This window comes from Phyllopteryx taeniolatus, chromosome 2 (assembly GCF_024500385.1).
Source record: "Phyllopteryx taeniolatus isolate TA_2022b chromosome 2, UOR_Ptae_1.2, whole genome shotgun sequence".
Lineage (NCBI taxonomy): Eukaryota > Metazoa > Chordata > Actinopteri > Syngnathiformes > Syngnathidae > Phyllopteryx > Phyllopteryx taeniolatus.
The window spans coordinates 35594872-35616509 of NC_084503.1; positions in this window are offsets into that span (position 1 = coordinate 35594872).

Consider the following 21638-nt stretch of genomic DNA (forward strand, 5'->3'; position numbering starts at 1 on the left):
CACAATTTTACGCGTAAGTCGGATTTCACCGTTAAAGTCGAAATTTACAGTGAAATACTTCTGTTACGGGTATTGTCCCACGTGATTGTGACAGCAAGCTCCAGTATGTGTGGGCATGTGCGTCGATGTGTGAGTGAGACGGGCCTTCGCAGGCGTCGTTCGGCGGGACTGTGAAGGAGGAAGAAGTGCGCGGAGGTGCGAGTGTGTAGTGGCAAGTGTAGTGACGGCGACCGGGGAAGAGTAGCGATTAGCGGAGGACCTAATAAAGCCATTAAAGCAGCAAATCGGTGCTTCGTGCCTTTATTGTTGCCGCCACCCAGCTCAGCTGTGCAACGAGAGAAGGGAGTTAACCCCGAGGAGGACAACCTCGGCCCTGGAGAAGGCGTCTCCCCTGCGTCTTCCGACCACGGTCAGGTTACCGTAGCAGGAAAGGTTAACACTTCGTATAAAGAAACTAAAATACATAAAAAAAAAAAACAAGATGCTATACTTACCATTACTGCTGAGAGTGTGAAAAAAGGAGGGCGAAAAAGGCAAAGATACTCCCGCCGCACAAACACAGACAAGCACTATGCACTAGCTAAGCAGAAACACTATGGTGCTGGGACAAAATGGCGGGCGAGGCACGGGCGTCGTAAAGTCGAAACGTCGTAGGTCGAGTGCGTCGTAACTCGAGGACTTCCTGTATATATATTTTTGAATCATGCTTGTCTTTGTATTTTTTTGTCGCACGCTTCTTTTTGTGTGTCCATTATGTTAGTAAGTAAGTTAAAGCTTAAGTCAAGGTGACTTAGTGCACCACAACATGCTAATTAGCTGCTAACTTAATTAGCTTGTGTAACAGCGCAGCTGAGAAAAGGATGGGAATAAAAGACAAACAGTCACCCTCTTCATTCCTCCCGCCTGCCATTCCTTAATGAAATATGTGTGTCCCTTCTCCTTTTTCCTCCTTATCATAATCAGTCTCTTCTGGGCATAGACTCAGAGTTTAACCTCCTCAAAGTCAATTTACCTTCCTACTTCTTTCTCCTTGTAGGCCTTCTGTTTTTACTCTCTTGATTGTTGCCCTCAGACTACCCCAATTTTAGCTTTTTCTCTCGTTTGACAGCAGCTTCCTCTGCTCTGGCTCACTACTGTAGGCTGGGCAGCCGCTCAGCTCTTGCAGGCCTAGTTGAAATAATGCCAGCTATTGAAGACTACAGTCCCAATTCTTTAAAAAACTGTTATACCAGAGAAGGTCCGCAAACCAGGGGTCACCAATATGGACATGGACATTGTTATTTTTTAGGAATGTTGTAGAAGTGATCATTAGAATAATTAAACACTTGCTTGAGTTTACTTGATTTATAGGAATAAAGTTGTCATTATCTGTGTTTTTGTTGACTTGGTTTTGATTAAATTTACTTTGTTACATGTTTTGTCAAGTTTTCCTATCTCCCATGTTCATGTATTGTCTGCTCGTTTGGTTGTCGTCTCCACCTGTTCTCGTCAGGCCTCTACCTTGTGTCAACCAATCAGCTCCCTCCAGCCAATCGTGTCTTGGCCAGGTGTGCCTCATTGTCTCTTCAATTTGTATTCACTTCCCTGGATTTGTACAGTCTGTGTCAGATCATTGTTCCTGTAATGCCTGGATCAGACAGATTTGGTAATTCACTATTGCATTATGTCAGACTACTGCCACAAAATCTTGCCGTATCTCGGTCAGATAGTGGCAACACGACATGTATTTCGATCAAACACTGTCGAGGAGGCGCGGCCAGAAAACGCGTCACCTTTCACCGCAACCGGATACAACCGTTGCCATGATGACAGTAAGTTGTTATCAAACAAAGGATCGCTGCAGCAATGTTGGGAAAAAAGAACAAAAAGAGGAAAAAAATACATGTGGTGTCACCAGGTGCTCGTGAGATGACTATTCAAGGGTTGCTGGAGGTATGTTCACATACTTCTAGCCATATCGTGCTTGCCGATAAGCAGGTAACAAAACGTTATGTAGCCTAGCAAGCTAGTGCTAGCACTAACATTTGTAGGTAAACATGCTGGCGTTCTCTAAAGCTTCAGGAAACATTGTTTTGTGCGCGGGAATACATGTTGACAATGGTGACCCAAGTATGTTGACAACGGCAAACATGGGAGGTGATGTGCCGGTCACAATACGCAATGCTATTGGTTGACGTCAAGGTGCGCTGTTGGAGAGTTGTCGTTGACTATGTCACACTACACGGAAGATATCCCAAAAAATCAAACATGCTATACTTTACATTTTGGCGTAGTATGGCTATCATAGGACCAAATCGTTGGTCATGGATTATGTCACACGACAAGAAAATATGTTGGGCCTGATCTGGGAAATTACCTGTGATAGCTAATTGGGCCAATATAGGGGTTAAAATCCTGTAGTGTGAGCTAGGCGTTAGTCACCTTTCCCTTGCCATGTTATGTTTTTCTGTCGTGACTCCTGCACTCTTGCCTCCCTGCTTCTCCACATTTGGGCCCACTTTTTACCCCCATCACCACAAATCAAATCCAAATCAGATGCCCCAGCCAGCTCGATGTGGAGGAGCAGCGACTCTACTCTGAGATCCTCCCGGATGACCGAGCTTCTCACCCTCTCTCTAAGGAAGAGCCCGGACACCCTGCAGAGGAAACTTTTTCGGCCGCTTGTATCCGGGATCTTGTTCTTTCGGTCAGCTCGTGACCGTAGGTGAGGGTAGGAACGTAGATCGACCAGTAAATTGAGAGCTTCACCTTTTGGCTTAGCTCCTTCTTTACCACAACGGACCGATACAAAGTCCGCATCACTCCAGACGCTGCACCGATCCGCCTGTCGATCTCCCGTTCCATTCTTCCCTCACTCGTGAACAAGACCCCAAGATACTTGAACTCCTCCACTTGGTGCAGGATCTCATCCCCGACCTGGAGAGGGCACGCCATCCTTTTCCGACTGAGGACCATGGTCTCAGATTTGGAGGTGCTGATTCTCATCCCAGCCGCTTCACACTCAGCTGCGAACTGCTCCAGTGAGAGTTGGAGATCACGGCTTGATGAAGCCAACAGAACCCCATCATCTGCAAAAACCACCGATGCAATACTGAGGCCACCAAACCGGACCCCCTCTACGCCTCGGCTGCGCCTTTAAATTCTGTCCATAAAAGTTATGAACAGAATCGGTGCCAAAGGGCAGCCTTGTATTCCGGTCGTACATGGACCTAACAGCCGTATCAGGGGGTTCGGTACCCCAGCACTCCCGAAGCACCCCCCACAGGACTCCAAGTCCACAAAAGTCCGAGGAGCTTTTTAACCACCTCAGTGACCTCAACCCCAGAGATAAGAGAGCCCGCCTCAGAAAACCCAGACTCTGTTTCTTCATGGAAAGGCGTGTTGGTGGAATTGAGGAGGTCTTCGAAGTATTCTCCCCACTGACTCATAACGTCCCGAGTCGAGGTCAGCAGCGCCCCATCTCCACTATACACAGTGTTGGTGGTGCACTGCTTTCCTCTCCTGAGACGCCGGATGGTGGACCAGAATTTCCTCGAAGCCGTCCGGAAGTCCTTCTCCATGGCCTCACCGAACTCCTCCCATACCAGAGTATTTGCTTCAGCGACCACCAAAGCTGTATTCCGCTTGGCCATCCGGTACCCATCAGCTGCCTCAGGAGTCCTACAGGCCAAAAATCCCCGATAGGACTCCTTCTTCAGCTTGATAGCATCCCTCACCGATGATGTCCACCAACGGGTTTGGTGATTGCCCCCACGACAGGCACTGACCACATTAAGGTCACATCTCCGGACGGCCGCCTCAGCAATGGAGGCGCGGAACATGGTCCACTCGGACTCGATGTCCCCCGCCTCCCCCGGAACATGAGCAAAGTTCTGTTGGAGGTGGGAGTTGAAACTCCTTCTGACGGGGGATTCTGCTAGACGTTCCCAGGAGACCCTCACAATACCTTTGGGCCTGCCACGTCGTGCCATCATCTTCCCCCACCATCGGAGCCAACTCACCACCAGGTGGTGATCATTTGACAGCTCCGCCCCTCTCTTCACCAGAGTGTCCAAGACATGCGGCCGCAAGTCCGATGACACGACCACAAAGTTGATCATCGAACTGCGACCTTGGGTGTCCTGGTGCCAAGTGCACGTGTGGACACCCTTATGCTTGAAAATAGTGTTCGTTATGGACAATCCGTGACGAGCACAGAGGTCCAATAACAGAACACCGCTCGGGTTCTGATCGGGGGGGCCGCTCCTCCCAACCACGCCCTTCCAGGTCTCACTGTCATTGCCCACGTGAGCATCAGAATCATCTTTATTTGACAAGTATGTCCAAAAAACACACAAGGAATTTGTCTCCGGTAGTTGGAGCCGCTCTAGTACGACAACAGTCAATTGACAGAGAACACTTTTGAGACATAAAGACATTGACAAAAAAAACAGTCACTGAGCAATTAAGGGTTGCTAGTTATCTGGTAATGGGGGTACATTTTTATTTTTTATTTTTTTTGACAACTGTGCAAAAAGATTCAGAGTCCTCTAGTACTTAGAGCAGTTCGAATGACTAATATTGCAATAGTCCGGTGCAATGACCATTGTGCAAAGGCCGCTGAGATATCAAGGAGTGTATGCGGTTTAAAGTGACGAGTAGTGCGATAATCTGGGGCAATGTTGATTGTGCAAATGTTGGAGATACTCCTCAATCAGTGAAGTCCCCCAGCAGAAAGATGGAGTCCCCAGCGGGAGCGCTCTCCAGCACCCCCTCCAAGGTGGGTACTCTGAACTGCTGTTTGGTGCATAGGCACAAACAACAGTCAGGACCCGTCCCCCCACCCAAAGGGGGAGGGAGGCTACCCTCTCGTCCACCGGGGCGAACCCCAACGTACAGGTGCCGAGCCGGGGGGCAATAAGTATACCCACACCTGCTCGGCGCATCTCACCGTGGGCAACTCCAGAGTGGAAGAGAGTCCAACCCCTCTCGAGAGGACTGTTACCAGAGCCCAAGCTGTGTCTGGAGGCGAGTCCGTCTATATCTAGTTGGAACTTCTCGACCTCACACACCAGCTCGTGCTCCTTCCCTGCCAGAGAGGTGACATTCCACCTCCCTAGAGCCAGCTTCTGTAGCCGGGGATCGGATCGCCAATTTCCCCGCCTTCGGCCACCGCCCAACTCGTACTGCACCCGACCCCTATGGCCCCTCCCACAGGTGGTGAGCCCATGGGAAGGGGGACCCACGTTACCCTTTCGGGCTGTGCCCGGCCGGGCCCTCATGGGTGCAGGCCCGGCCACCAGGCGCTCACCTTCGAGTCCCACCTCCAGGCCTGGTTCAGAGGGGGGCCCCGGTGACCCGTGTTCGAGCAAGGGAAAACCATCGTCATAAGGGGTCTTTGAGTCGTGCTTTGTCTGGTCCCTCACCCATGACCTGTTTGTCATGGGTGACCCATGGGTGAAGCCCCAGAGAACTTGGCTCCTAGGATCATTGGGACACACAAACCCCTCCAGCACGATAAGGTGACGGCTCAAGGAGGGGATTGTTGATATTTATTATACGAAATCATGAACATGAATATCTTTAAATTGATAAATACAATTCATTATCAATATTAAAACAATTAAAGGTAATTTAAGCAAATTTGTTATTTCAGAGATGTAATGAAACTGGTAGCCACTTGCATTAATCAGTATCCAAGAACTAGCTCTGTTTCAAAAATGTTGGTTACCCCTGGTCGAAACAATATGCACAGTAACTTGCATCCAAATGAAATTCATTTTGCACAACACTACATGAATAAGGCCAGTTTCATGCTTGTGTTCAGGATGGCTGCTGTTTCAAGAGTGAGTCACTCTTGAAACAGCAGTGTGATCTACAGGGGGGAATTAGGAGTGTTTGCCCAAGATCAGATGGATATCTGGCATGTCAGAAGTTTTGGCGGGCACCAAAAATGATCAAACACATTTGAATCAGGTTAAGGGAGAAGTTTTCCCAAACTCTAAACTCTCTCTTCTTACTCCGCATGGTAAAGTCATGTTAGGAAGACTGTGTAAAGGCTTGTCACTTTTTTTTTTTTTTTTTTTTAGCATATACGTTATTGTTATTATTATTTTCAGCAATAGAATTCAGAGTACAGTTGACAGATGGTTGAAATGTCTTCTTGAATTCGACAGTTTGCAACAGTTGGTAATAAGAATTTCAAAAGGTCACTTCTAATTGTTCAATGTATTCCCAGTTTTAGTCTACCTTGTCCTGTCAATCTGTTCCTGCATGCTTACGGATTAGCTAAAGAAGGGTACACGCATAACTGACTTTCGGCCAAATTTGAGCATTTCCCCTCCCTTGCGATAGAAGTCAACAAAGGCAGCAAAGGCCCGATTCATTAAAAGCAAGCCTCCAAAGGTACAACGCCGCACATGAATACACGTTTTCGTTGATGAGGCTCTTGAAATACAATATACATAATACGAGAAATACATACTATACGTTTGAATTTGAGCAACCTGAAGACAAATAAAGCTAAAAATATTACTTCAAAAATTCGAAGAACATTTTGCACTCCACAGCAATGTAATATTTGAGAGATGTGTTTAGGCTCTGGTGAAAACATTGATCAATTTGTTACCAACTTGAGATTAAAGGCATGTCATGCGAGTATGGGGATATGTGTGACAGTCTAACAAAAGACAATAGTTGTGGGGCTAAGAAACGAACAAATAAGAGCCGAGTTGTTGAGAACAGAGGATTTTGATTTAATCAAGGCTATGTCTATATGTCGTGCCGCTTAGGCAAGAAGCATGCAAATGGGCAAAATGGATTTGCGGATTGTACCATCAGTGATGTCAAACGGGAGCGCACGGAAAATTTAAAAACATTTAAAACCTCACCCAACAAAACATGATACATGACTGCAAATACTGTGGCAGAGACCACCCGAGAGGAAAATGACCAGAGTATTTTTGGTTGCTCATGATCAAAATCTGGTAAACTGATATAATTTCCCCCTCTTTTGTTTGAAAATAATCAAATAATACAGTATATATTAGTAGCAACGTGACAAGATTTGCCAAAAATGACAGTTTGTCAAAATGCTGAGTCTGGTTGGAACGGGCACGCCAATTTGAGTACAATGCAGCAAGAATTTTGAAAATCAGATTATAGGCCTAAATCCTCGTCTCTCACACAAGGCCACCATGCACCCTACAGAAATGCCTTTGTCACCCATAGGAACACTTTTTAAACATCTAGAGGCATTTTTGATGCAATCAATCCAAAATAGAGCTGACGAAACCCATTTATATATGTGGAAATGAATTTGCAAGCACTACCTCATGTGGGATTAGGTGGCTGTCTTCTTTCTTCAAGGAGGTATTTCAGCTATCAATTAAAGAAAAAGCCTATTAAAAGGTTTCACTATCACTATTTTCATTCTTTATCTAAAAAAAACAAACAGAAAACATCCAGACTTTCAATATAGGCAAAAATTACACCGCAGAATACTAATAGAGTAACTTGTTCAATGAGGAAATATCCTCGCCTCCTGCCCTATACATGTCGGGCCATGACATGCTCCAAAATGTGGGCGGGCCAAAATATAGTTGAAAATCAAATATTTCATCAGAAAACAAGCCAAAATTACTACTCAGTCTATTTGGGGGGGGGGGGGGGGGGATTTCTTTTCTGCAGATATCATTTGTAAATCCAGAACTCTAGAATAAGTGCCAATATTCACAAATTATCTCGGTTCTTTAATGTCGAATTCAGCCACTTAATTTTGACCTGTATGCATGGATCAGACTCGGCTCAATAAAAGCAAAAGCATATTGTTTACCTGCTCTAGACAATTTATTACACAAGATGGTCGACACTTGGTTCAATAAAATCAAGTATCAGTGATCTGCTATTGTCTTAACATTGCTGTGAGTTGTAAAGTTGTCACTGGCAACAACAATACTGCGTGTAAAATAAAGGGATCGGATTGGAAGTCATGCGACAACTGGTCGAAGAGAGGCCCTTTTTAAAGGTGTCTTTCGAATATTTTATCTGAAAGACGATATAGAAGCACATAGAGATAGCTGCAGCCTAATGTTTTTGTAAAGCTTTGCAGTAAATAGGGATTATTATTATTGATTTAATTATTAAAAAGGTTATGAAAAGGTGACAGCAAATGTTTCAACTTTTGTTCCTCTTGAGGCTTCATTATGTCTTCAAGTAAATGTCATCCTGCTTCATTTTCATACTCAATTCCCACAGTTCCTTCTATTCAGTTGACTACCCGCAAAAGTCAACATAATAAACATCATCTGAAATGCTTTCAGCTTTTCCACATAATGAAAGCCAATATCTAATACAACCACCCTTTTTCATTATACAGTCACTTTTTACTCATTGACTCGCCATTTCATAGCCGAGTGTAAATTGCTTTCTGATCAACAGAACGAGATCAGATAAGAGCATGATTACAGTGAGCTCCCGAGGAGGTTCAGGAGGTTACTGAGCCCCCTCATTTTGATCTGTATGATGATTTATCGACCAAAGTTAGATTACACATTAAAATTTGATAAAATAATGTTTTCACCTCCATTGGAACCTAGGACTGTTCATTCCACTGCTTGGAAGGAACAATAAGCACAAATATTAGTGGTCTATCAAATATTCAAGAGGAATATTTTATTAGTGTGACACAGAAATTTAAAAAACCTACCCGCAAGTAAAATACAGTACCTTTGTAACTTGTTTGTATATGCAAATAATACAATATACTGGTTGTGATATTCTGGGATTTTGTGTTGTTTGGGAATATCAAAGGATTTTGTTGCTGTCCAGAGAAAAAACAAGACATCCACTTTATAATATTATTATTATTTTTAAACACAATCTGTGTTCTCCTGCACGTCCTGTCAAAAGTTTGTAACTAAAAAACAAATGGAAACCTTTTTATTTTCGAGTTCTTAGCGAGTGTCCACTACCAGAACTGACAAATTTACACATTAGACCACACTCCCTCCATTCACGTTGTATTGGAGACACAACACACTGAAGAGGAAAGCTGATGTCATTACAAGCCTATGTTTTGAAGAACCAAGAGTTGACAACCTTGTATTATGAGATGTTTTCCCCACAATTTTAAAGTCTTAACCCTCATGCCTTGTTCAATATTATTGTTTGTGGCCATTTTTGAAAAATAACCTATCAAAATGAATGTACACATACAACATAGAGCGATGAAACATTGACGTATGTATGTTTTATAACGGACATTTGTGGTGTTGTTTTTATGATAAACACTGAGGTAAAACATTTTTAATTGATTCGGGAAAATATGTTTCACGCAACAATATGTCACTTAGTATTAGACATATCAATCCTTTTTGTAAAATACTCACTGAAAGCACACAGATCCCATTTCAATCAGAATAATTTTCTCTGTTTTCTCCGCAAACAGACATTCAATCACATGCAATCACTGCATTTCCTTCTCTTCTTAAAAACAATGTCTGGTCATCCATTTATACCTTAACTAACATTTCATTTCACATTCAGACATTGTGTCCCTTTCTTCTGATGTTCATTTTTAAAATTGGCGTCCTGAGACGAAGGATTTTGAAGGTTTCATCCAGACAACTGCAAAAGGAGTGTGGATCACATTAATCCCTTTGGGCATTTTGGGGGAAGCACCAGCACTCTGACTAATAGGTAATCTAAAGGCTTTGCTGTGAGTAAACATCACAGCGATGACAGCTTATCACCTAAAATTATGCCCAAATCGAACAGAGACTTGGGGATTAGCACGGTTAGGTAAATAAATTATACTTCAATTACGAGGAATCAGACATAAGACTATGTGAGGCATGCGTTAATCGTGGCCGACGTGCAGCGGTACAGTTGGGCGGATGATCAAAGAGACAGATGGACACGCATACAGATGATGCCTGCTCAGTACTAACTGACAAATGTCCACAACCTCCGTGGGGGGTATAGTGGTGGGTGAATAACTTTTCATGGCTTAGAAATCAACTCGACTCCATAAGGTGCATGCTCCTCTGGGGTGGCGAACAGAGTGAGGACGTTGGAGGGGTGAAAGACGAGGCGCTTGGTGGGATCAGAGATGGACATCAGAGAAGTGGCGACGAAGGACAAAAGATTGAGAGAAAGACTCGTGCAAAGAGAGAGGAGTTTTGAAAGAGAGAGTGGAGGAGAGCAATACAGCAAGAGAGTGACAGAGATCAATAGGGAGAAGTGGGCAAAGTGAGAGGCAGAGGAAGCGAGGGAGGCTGAGGAGATGAAAGGCTGTCTGCTGACTTGCTCCCTAACTGGAGAATTGAAATTGATCTCCAACCTGTATGTGTGTGTGGCCTGTCAGCTTGCACAAGATTAAAGGGGGCACTATTGTGTGTTTTTGCATAAACTGTGTCTGCGTGCTGTGTGTCCATGCAGCCATAATAGAGAGGTAGCGGAGGCTGATTGAACTAAAAACAGGCAGAGGCAGAACATCACGCACTAATGCATTTCAGTCAGAGGCTCTTTTAATATGGGTCAAATAATTTCAAATAGGCATTACTGCTGGGTCACATACTGTTTGATTGAGTTTCATAAACTTCAACTGCAGGGTCAACATTTTTTTTTTAACTGTGGCTGAACTTCACTTCCTCTCGAGCGCATCTAAAGGAAAGGGAAAGAACGTGATCTGGGTTTCTATATGCATGTTGAAATCCACCCCACATAGAGCCTCCCTGACTTTAACTGTGCACTGATTGTGTGGGCAAATGAGTGTGACTGTGTGGTGATGATCTCAACATGAATATACTGTTGTTTTAAAATAAAATAATGAAGCCCAGCATCACACGCCGGGCATGTCAGCAATGGTAAAAGTGACTCTCACGAGAGTCAGTGCTCAGGGATCGGGTGATGGCAACAAATGTTTTATCATGCATACGCCTGCGAGGGTCAAACTGAACATGCACACTCCCAAGTCCAAGTCAAATCCATAAATTAGAAATGTAAAATTACAAACTTCTTTAGAACACTATTACATGTTGAACAATGTTCATGACTTTGGTAGTGTCACGCAAAGAGATAAATTTAAAATAATCTAGCAATCTCTCTTTTAAATAGGAATAAGTAATTTCCAGCTCAAAATAATTAGATCTCCGGCTGTGTGTGAGTGGAATCATTACAAATTGGACATGATTCATATAACATCCATCTACTCGCGGGACGCATTAAATGAGGGTGTGGGCAGTATGCGACAGTTGCCCATGGCTCTCAGTGGTTGTCTTGAGGTCAGATGCCTCAAGATCATGTGAAACATGTCCATGCATCATGCATCCTATTTGCGCATTTTATCCCTCTGCTTACACCCATGCGTCACGGTTATTGAAATCTGTCAATCGTCGTGACATTGTATGTTTTTGGCATTTCCATTAATTGAATTGGGGAAGATGATTTGCGAGCCAAGTGTCCTGAGTTACGAGTGTGGTCACAAAATGAATTCAATTTGTAAGTCGAGGCACCACTGTATTTGTCTAATCCCCATTTTGTAAAAGTTGCCATATTATTCCCTTTCCATTCCTTTCAAAGGTTTGCTAGTGGCCCCTTTCCTTCATTGCTGTCTCCCAGTCTGGGAAGGAAAAGTGCAAGAGGAAGTTATTCTCATTCAGCTCAGCGATTTGCAGTGCAATCACAGCGAATATGCAATTAACAGGAAAAGCCTTTAGTCAATAGCACGTCGTGTGTGCTCATATGCCTCGCGCTACCCTCGGCTCTTCGCCTCAAACAATCCACCGTCCTCTGCCCCGCCGCCACTCCTTCTCCATTAATTTCCCCCAACATCCTCTTTTCCTTGAGGCTCCTCCTCCATGCTAAAAGCCACATCTACGTGTAAAAAGATACACCTTACCTTATCTTGACAACAATTTCTAATTTAGCTCCATCTTCCCATCGGCCCATACCATCATCATTACCATACACACTCACAGACACACTCCTCTATATCTTTCTTCTTTATTACCTACAGTGCTTGGTCACCAGAAGGCCTACGCCTTCTGGTGACCAAGCACCTTCACCAGTGAGCGGTTTACTCTGCTCAGCTTTCTGTAGCATCCTAACTCACTAACTTTCACCATTTTCTTCTCCTGTGTGAGTGCTTATTTTACAAAAACCAGAATCTGAGAACATCCCTTTCAAAAAAACAAAAAAGCCTTTCATGAGGAGTGCAGCCGATTCACACTTTGTCCCTCTCAAGGATCGACACGCGAGAGGGAGTCTTAGTCTGTAGCTTAGGGAGGTACTCTGTAGTGGTTGCAAAAGCTTGAACCGTTTATTTCCCTCCCAAACTTCTTTTTAAGTGCTTTGTTCTTATCTCCCTGATTCCCCATCCTGTATCTGTGACTTGCTTTTTAAATCAGAGCCTCATCTTACATTCCTGACATCTTCCAATGCACTCTGCTGCCCTTTCATAAGGCTCCATTTTCCAGTAACCTTATAGCTTCTTTTATACATGCATATGCAAAAATCAATTATCATATTACAACCCCTATTCCAATGAAGTTGGGACATTGTGTTAAACATATAAATAAAAACAGAATACAATGATTTGCAAATCATCCATCCATCCATTTTCTGAGCCGCTTCTCCTCACTAGGGTCGCGGGCGTGCTGGAGCCTATCCCAGCTATCATCGGGCAGGAGGCGGGGTACACCCTGAACTGGTTGCCAGCCAATCGCAGGGCACATACAAACAAACAACCATTCGCACTCACAATCACACCTACGGGCAATTTAGAGTCTCCAATTCATGCATGTTTTTGGGATGTGGGAGGAAACCGGAGTGCCCGGAGAAAACCCACGCAGGCACGGGGAGAACATGCAAACTCCACACAGGTGGGGCCGGGGATTGAACCCGGGTCCTCAGAACTGTGAGGCTGACGCTCTAACCAGTCGGCCACCGTGCCGCCGATTTGCAAATCATGTTCAACCTATAATTAATTGAATACACTACAAAGACAATATATTTAACGTTCAAACTGATCAACTTTGTTTTTAGCAAATAATCATTAACTTAGAATTTTATGGCTGCAACACTTTCCAAAAAAGCTGGGACAGGTGGCAAAAAAGACTGAGAAAGTTGAGGAATGCTCATCAAACACCTGTTTGGAACATCACACAGTTGAACAGGTGGGTGCCATGATTGGGTATACAAGGAGCTTCCCTGAATTGCTCAGTCATTCACAAGCAAAGATGGGGTGAGGTTCACCTCTTTGTGAAGAAGTGCGTGAGAAAATAGTCGAACAGTTTAAGGACAATGTTCCTCAACGTACAATTGCAAGGAATTTAGGGATTGCATCATCTACGGTCCATAATATCATCAAAAGGTTCAGAGAATATGGAGAAATCACTGCATGTAAGCGGCAAGGCCGAAAACCAACATTAAATGCCCGTGACTGTCGATCCCTCAGGCGGCACTGCATCAAAAAAACGACATCAATGTCTAAAGGATATCACCACATGGGCTCAGGAACACTTCAGAAAATCAATGTCAGTAAATACAGTTCGGCGCTATATCCGTAAGTGCAACTTGAAACTCTACTATGCAAAGCAAAAGCCATTTATCAACAACAGCCAGAAACGCTGCCGGCTTGTCTGGGCCCGAGCTCATCTAAGATGAACTGACGAAAAGTGGAAAAGTGTTCTGTGGTCCGACGAATTGTTTTTGGAAATTGTGGACGTCGTGTCCTCCGGGCCAAAGAGGAAAAGAACCTTCCGACTGTTATGGACGCAAAGTTCAAAAGCCAGCCTCTGTGATGGTATGGGGCTGTGTTATTGCCAATGGCATGGGTAACTTACACATCTGTGAAGGCACCATTGATGCTGAAAGGTACATACAGGTTTTGGAGAAACGTATGCTGCCATCCAAGCAACATCTTTTTCATGGACGCCCCTGTTTATTTCAGCAAGACAATGCCAAACCACATTCTGCACGTGTTACAACAGCGTGCCTTTGTAGTAAAAGAGTGAGGGTACTAGACTGGCTTGCCTGCAGTCCAGACCTGTCTCCCATCGAAAATGTGTGGCGCATTATGAAGCGTAAAATACAACAACGGACACCCCGGACTGTTGAACTGCTGAAGCTGTACATCAAGCAAGAATGGGAAAGAATTCTACCTTAGTGGTTGTTTGTTTATATGTGCCCTGCGATTGGCTGCCAACCAGTTCAGGGGGTACCCCGCCTCTTGCCCGCAGATAGCTGGGCTAGGCTCCAGCATACCCGCGATGAGGTGAGGATAAGTGTTGTAGAAAATGGATGGATGGATTGATGATGTTTATTTAACAGGGACAAGACATACAACATTGCCTTATTAAAAAAAATGTGAGACTTGTTAATGTCATTGAAAGTCAAGAGGAAAAATTTCCACACTTTAAATTTGAAAATACTTGACGTAGTCGGGACATGGGGACCGCTACAGCTAAACACACTAAACCTTTGAAGGAGAGCATTTAAAAAACAAACAAAAAAAATAATCCTATACAAGTAATTTAATCAGAATATTTGTTCTCATGACTGAATGTATGTTTGGAGGTCCATCAATAAAAAAGGAGGTATATTCTCATTAATTGTCATGTACTGTTAATATTGTCATACTTAAATACTGGTTTTGGTGAAAGTAATGCTGAGGCACTGTAAGGCATTACGCTTTGGTAATTACTAATTACTTTTAAATTACAGTAGTTAATACATTTTGGCAGTAACATCCAATTTTGTACACAATACAGGCAAACTCCACGCCTCATCTTTAGCAAGCTAAACCCGAGCTACCAAATGTTAATGGAAACCAAACCTACAGGGCAAAAATAATTCAACAGGGAGCACCAGCTTCAAATCCAAGTAATTCATTCCCTTGGTTAATTAGGGACTTTATGTCAGATTTAAAATCACCAGGTGTCTCCAAGGTTGATAAGTCACAATGGACTAATTTTATTGCTGGCTGGAAGAAAAGAAAGTTGAAGAACAGAGCAGATCGCTGTTTTAAGTTTTAATCAAGAAGCCAGTGATTTTTTTTCCCATTTTTTTTTAATGAGAGCTTGCTGGAATCACAAGGGATTTCCTCGTACTTCACCTCATCTTTGTCACATATTTTCTTCTCTCTTATTTCCCAACGCAAACTAGAAACAGAAAGGGAAACTATCTGCTTAGTCATGGTGACGTGTATTGTTGTGTTGGTTTTGTCACAGCTTGACTCTCATATTAGAGCATGTTGTTGCACGAGACTTCTATTGATACCCTTTAACACAGGAGCTGTCTTTGTTCTGATGCTACCTCAGACACCATTATAGTATCACAACCAGGCTGTCAGGCTGGTGGTGGCAGACAAAAGAGTGAGAAACATGAAAGTAAAAAGCAAAACAACATTAACTATGGGCAGTAAATGCTTTCAAATTAAAACAGGATTTTCCTGGCTGAAAACAGTATTTCAAGTTGATGGTTCTTCTCTTGCCTTCCCTTGTCTTGAGCTTTTTCCCCAGTCCTGATCATCTCCGACACAAATTCTGGCGTTTTATGTTCCCGACCCCTTCTGCCTGTGTACACTTGCCTCCTTTATATCATCTCTGCCCTTCTTTCATTTTCATGCTGTCTGACTTTCAGCTCTCTAAGGAGAACAGGTGTGTTCTCTATTAGATCCCACACACACGTACAGAGACTCACACAAAGAAAATACACTTACATACACTCCACAAAGAACATAATTCACCTCCAGACAGGCCTTGTGCTTTTGTCAGAGGACGTCTTGGGTTAGGCCAGCACAGCAAAGTACAAGTAGTTCAACATTCCACTCTACTGCGAATTAGACTTCTTAAAACTTTTTCCCCCCACAAGTCAAGTCAAAGTTACATTGAGACCGGTGCTCATTAAAATGTGCTGGTTTTCTGACCTGTGACAACTCCAATTGAGTCAATTACGGTAAGTCTCCCGCGCTGAGCCGGCCTCAGTAAGATTAAATGTTACTACGACTCATAGGAATTCTAGCCAAATACAGAGGACTTTTTGTCATTTGGCTGCCCATCCCACACCTGCATTGCCTGAAGCTAAGCTAAAGATGAGAACTGTACAAAACTATAAGCACTATTTTTCATTTGAAATGTTTTAGTCATACGATGTAAATTCTAGCAAAAATAAAATTTTACTCTCATAGTAGTTCGACTTTATTCAAGAATATATAATTTTTTTCTACTCAGTGTCATAATATTCCTTAGTTTTTTCATAGTCTTGGTTTTACTTTTTTATATTTATATACAATTTTTAAAAAATATTTAAATATTTTTTTCAGTTTCCCCAGCAGTGTTTTTTCATGTAGTATACAGTAATCTCTTGTTTATCGCAAGGGTTACATTCCAGACCACTCTTGCGACAGATGAATTTCAAGAAGTAGTGACCATATACTGTATTTATTTTATTATTTATGCATATTTTAAAGCTTTATGCAGAATACCGATACTTATGTCCACTTGGGGTCACCATCCTCAGATTTTAAATGGTAGAATCTGTGAAATTGTACGTGTTCCTTTAAAAGGCGTGCCTGCCTTATTGAGTGACAAAGTCAGCCAAGGATAATTTAGAGTTGGCTGGCTGTTAAAGGGGACATATTTTGTGAAACCTACTTTTTCGAATATTTGGGATATAATATGGTCACTGTGGTGCCCCAGTAAACATCAAATATGAATTCAAATCCTCCATGCATTCCTGAGTTCCACACATTTTGAAATCAGGTCATTCGAATTTCTCAAGCTTATCAACGTCACTAGCGAAGATCTCCGCCATATCTTTCCGCTCACAAGTGGGTCTTCTACATGGAGGCAACCAATCAGACGAAAGGGGGCGGTCTTAGCCAAAAATGGACAAAGCGGATACAAAACTGGGTCAAACAGAAGTAGCTGTCAGAGGGGCCTTTTCTGGACATTGGTATGACAAAACCAAGGAGTTTTCTGAAATGAAATGGACTTTTACGCTAAGTCCATGTTAGAGAGTCACTCTATGGCGGTCTAAATAGGCAAAATAGAGGACCTTTACCTGGCTCAACGCTAGCCACAATGTGTTCAGTGCTAACTGAAATTTAGCTAACATCGATACGCTACCTTGTACTTTGTGTTAGAAACCCTAATGCTAATTTCTTATTTGGATACACTGGTATATCTAGTGGTTATAGAGTCTACACACCCGTTTAAATGCCAGGTTTTTGTAATTAAAAAGAAATGAGACCAATAATTTTTTTCACCATTAATATGGCCTACAATCTGTATAATTCAATTGATTTTTTAAATATTTAATATTTTTGAGAGGATAAACAAGTGAAACAAGTGTGCACTCTCTTATAACTGGGATGACCAACCCGGGTCATCCCAGGTTACAGGTTCGACCCTCAGCCTTTGTGATCACGTCCAGGTGTTCTTGAGCAAGATACTGAACCCCTAGTGTCTTCTGATGCTGTGTCATCAGTAAGTGAATGAGACGACAGTGTTAAAGCGATTTAGGTACCTGAAAAGTAGAAAAGCGCAATACAAGTGAAAGCCCATTATCCTTTAAATGACAGTTTCAACGATTGTCGAAGTTCCTCTTTCAGGCTGCGGAGTTACTGGAGGATAAACTAAATGGTTGGTATAATGACAACCACTGTACGTAATAATGCTATTTAGGGCTACTTTACATCATCTGATAAAGGTATGCTGGTTCTTGCTGCTCCATTAGCTCAGATTACTGTAATTGGCCAGTTAAAAGTGGGTTTGGTGCAAACACAATTCAACCAGATTGCTATAAATACCTCTCCTTGAGCCGTCACATTATCGTGGTGGAGGGGTTTGTGTGTCCCAATGATCCTAGGAGCTAAGTTGTCTGGGGCTTCACCCCCCTGGTAGGGTCACCCATGGCAAACAGGTCCTAGGTGAGGGACCAGACAAAGCATGGCTCCAAAAACCCCTATGATGAACAAAATATATGGATCTTAGTTTACCTTGCCTGGATGCGGGTCAACGGGTCCCCCTCTGGAGCCAGGCCTGGAGGTGGGACTCGAAGACGAGCGCCTGGTGGCCGGTCAGGCACAGCCCGAAAGGGTAACGTGGGTCCCCCTTCCCATGGGCTCACCACCTGTGGGAGGGGCCATAGGGGTCGGGTGCAGTGTGAGCTGGGCAGTGGCCGAAGGCAGGGACCTTGGCGATCTGATCCCCGGCTACCGAAGCTGGCTCGAGGGACGTGGAATCAGAATCATCTTTATTTGCCAAGTATGTCCAAAAAACACACAAGGAATTTGTCTCCGGTAATTGGAGCCGCTCTAGTACGACAACAGACAGTCAATTGACAGAGAACACTTTTGAGAAAAACAGTCACTGATCAATAAAGGGTTGCTAGTTATCTGGTAATGCCGGGACATTTTTATTTATTTATTTTTTTGGACAATTGTGCAAAAAGATGCAGAATCCCCTAGCACTTACAGCAGTTCGAATGACGAATATTGCAATAGTCGAGGGTGCCGAGACTTAAACCGAGTAGTACGATAGTCTGGGACAATGTTGATTGTGCAAATGTTGCAGATACTCTTCAGTCAATGTGGAAATGGAACAGTATTGGTCAACAACAGATATGCAAATAGTGCAGCGTGGTGAGACTACTACAGTGAGTGCACGAGTAATATATAATGGGCCCAACATAAATGTGACAACAAACTCAAGACAAAAAGACAAAAAATTGCCAGCATGTTGCATTGGAATGGTAGGTTAGGTGTTTAAGAAGTTGATTGCAAGAGGGAAGAAGCTGTTGGAATGTCTGCTAGTTCTAGTTTGCATTGATCGGTAGCGCCTACCTCAGGGAAGGAGCTGGAAGAGCTGGTGACCGAGATGTGGAGGGTCCGAGAAGATTTTGCACGCTCTTGTCTTAGTTCTGGCAGCGTGCAATCCTCAAGGGTGGGTAGGGGGGTACCGACAATCCTTTCAGCAGTTTTGATTGTCCGTTGCAGTCGGAGTTTGTCCTTTTTTGTAGCAGCACCAAACCAGACTGTGATGGAAGAACACAGGACTGATTCGACGACCGGTGTGTAGAACTGCCTCAGCAGCTCCTGTGGCAGGCCGTGCTTTCTCAGAAGCCGCAGGAAGTACATCCTCTGCTGGGCCTTTTTGAGGACGGAGTTGATGTTGGCCGCCCACTTCAGGTCCTGAGAGATTGTAATTCCCAGGAACTTGAAGGTCTCGACAATTGACACAAGGCAGCTGGACAGCGTCAGGGGGAGCTGTGCCGAAGTATGTCTCCTGAAGTCCACGATCATCTCTACAGTCTTGAGCGTGTTCAGCTCCAGGTTGTGTCGGCCGCACCACAGCTCCAGCCGCTCCACTTCCTGTCGATATGCAGACTCGTCACCGTCCTTGATGAGGCCGATGACAGTGGTGTCATCTGCAAACTTAAGGAGTTTGACAGCCGGGTGCGTTGAGGTGCAGTCGTTCGTGTAGAGAGAGAAGAGCAGGGGAGAGAGGACACAACCTTGGGGCGCCCCAGTGTTGATGCTGCGAGTGGATGATGTGGCCTCCCCCAGCCTCACCTGATGTGTCCTGCCCTTCAGTTAAGCTGTAAATCCACTGGCAGATGGCAGGTGAGACGCTAAGCTGGAGAAGCTTGGAAGAAAGGAGTTCAGGGATGATGGTGTTGAATGCTGAGCTGAAGTCCACGAACAGGATCCTTGCGTAGGTCGCTGCACTGTCGAGGTGTTCTAGGATGAAGTGCAGTCCCATGTTGACTGCATCATTCGCAGACCTGTTTGCTCGGTAGGCAAACTGCAGGGGGTCCAGCAGGGGGCCTGTGATGTGCTTGAGGTGGTCCAGCATGAGACGTTCAAAGGACTTCATGACCACAGATGTCAAGGTGACAGGCCTGTAGTCATTTAGACCCGAGATTGCAGGTTTCTTGGGGACTGGAATGATGGTGGAGCGTTTGAAACAGGATGGTTCCAGAGATCTATTGAATGTCACCTCTCTGCCAGGGAAGGAGCCCGAGCTGGTGTGTGAGTTTCAGAAGTTCAGACAAGATATAGTCGGGCTCGCCTCCACACACCGCTTAGGCTCTGGTACCAGTCCTCTTGAGAGGGGTTGTACTCTTTTCCACTCTGGAGTTGCCCACGGTGAGAGGCGCCGGGCAGGTGTGGGTATACTTATTCCCTCCCAGCTTGGAGCCTGTACGTTGGAGTTCACCCCGGTGGATGAGAGGGTAGCCTCCCTCCGCCTTCGTGTGGGGGGACGGGTCCTGACTGTTATTTCTCCCTATGCACCAAACAGGAGTTCAGAGTACCCACCCTTTTTGGAGTCCTCAGAGGGGGTGCTGGAGAGCGTTCCCGCTGGGGACTCAATCGTTCTGCTGGGGGACTTCAATGCTCACGTGGCCAATGACAGTGAGACCCGGAAGGGCGTGGTTGGGAGGAGCGTAGGTCGCTGCACTGTCGAGGTGTTCTAGGATGAAGTGCAGTCCCATGTTGACTGCATCATTCGCAGACCTGTTTGCTCGGTAGGCAAACTGCAGGGGGTCCAGCAGGGTGCCTGTGATGTGCTTGAGGTGGTCCAGCATGAGACGTTCAAAGGACTTCATGACCACAGATGTCAAGGTGACAGGCCTGTAGTCATTTAGACCCGAGATTGCAGGTTTCTTGGGGACTGGAATGATGGTGGAGCGTTTGAAACAGGATGGTTCCAGAGATCTATTGAATGTCACCTCTCTGCCAGGGAAGGAGCCCGAGCTGGTGTGTGAGTTTCAGAAGTTCAGACAAGATATAGTCGGGCTCGCCTCCACACACCGCTTAGGCTCTGGTACCAGTCCTCTTGAGAGGGGTTGGACTCTTTTCCACTCTGGAGTTGCCCACGGTGAGAGGCGCCGGGCAGGTGTGGGTATACTTATTCCCTCCCAGCTTGGAGCCTGTACGTTGGAGTTCACCCCGGTGGATGAGAGGGTAGCCTCCCTCCGCCTTCGTGTGGGGGGACGGGTCCTGACTGTTATTTCTCCCTATGCACCAAACAGGAGTTCAGAGTACCCACCCTTTTTGGAGTCCTCAGAGGGGGTGCTGGAGAGCGTTCCCGCTGGGGACTCAATCGTTCTGCTGGGGGACTTCAATGCTCACGTGGCCAATGACAGTGAGACCCGGAAGGGCGTGGTTGGGAGGAGCGCCCCCCCCCCCCGATCAGAACCCTGAGCGGTGTTCTGTAATTGGACTTCTGTGCTCATCACGGTTTGTCCATAATGAACACCATGTTCAAGCATAAGGGTGTCACACGTGCACTTGGCACCAGGACACCCTAGGTCGCCGTTCGATGATCGACTTTGTGGTAGTGTCGTCGGACTTGCGGCCGCATGTCTTAGACACTCTGGTGAAGAGAGGGGCGGAGCTGTCAACTGATCACCAACTGGTGGTGAGTTGGCTCCGATGGTAGGGGAAGATGCCGGTCCGACGTGGCAGGCCCAAATGTATTGTGAGGGTCTGCTGGGAACGTCTGGCAGAATACCTTGTCAGAATGAATTTCAACTCCCACCTCCGGCAGAACTTCACTCACGTCGTGGGGGAGTCGGGGTGTATTGAGTCTGAGTGGACCATGTGCCGTGCCTCTATTGCCAAGGCGCCCGACCGGAGCTGTGGCCGT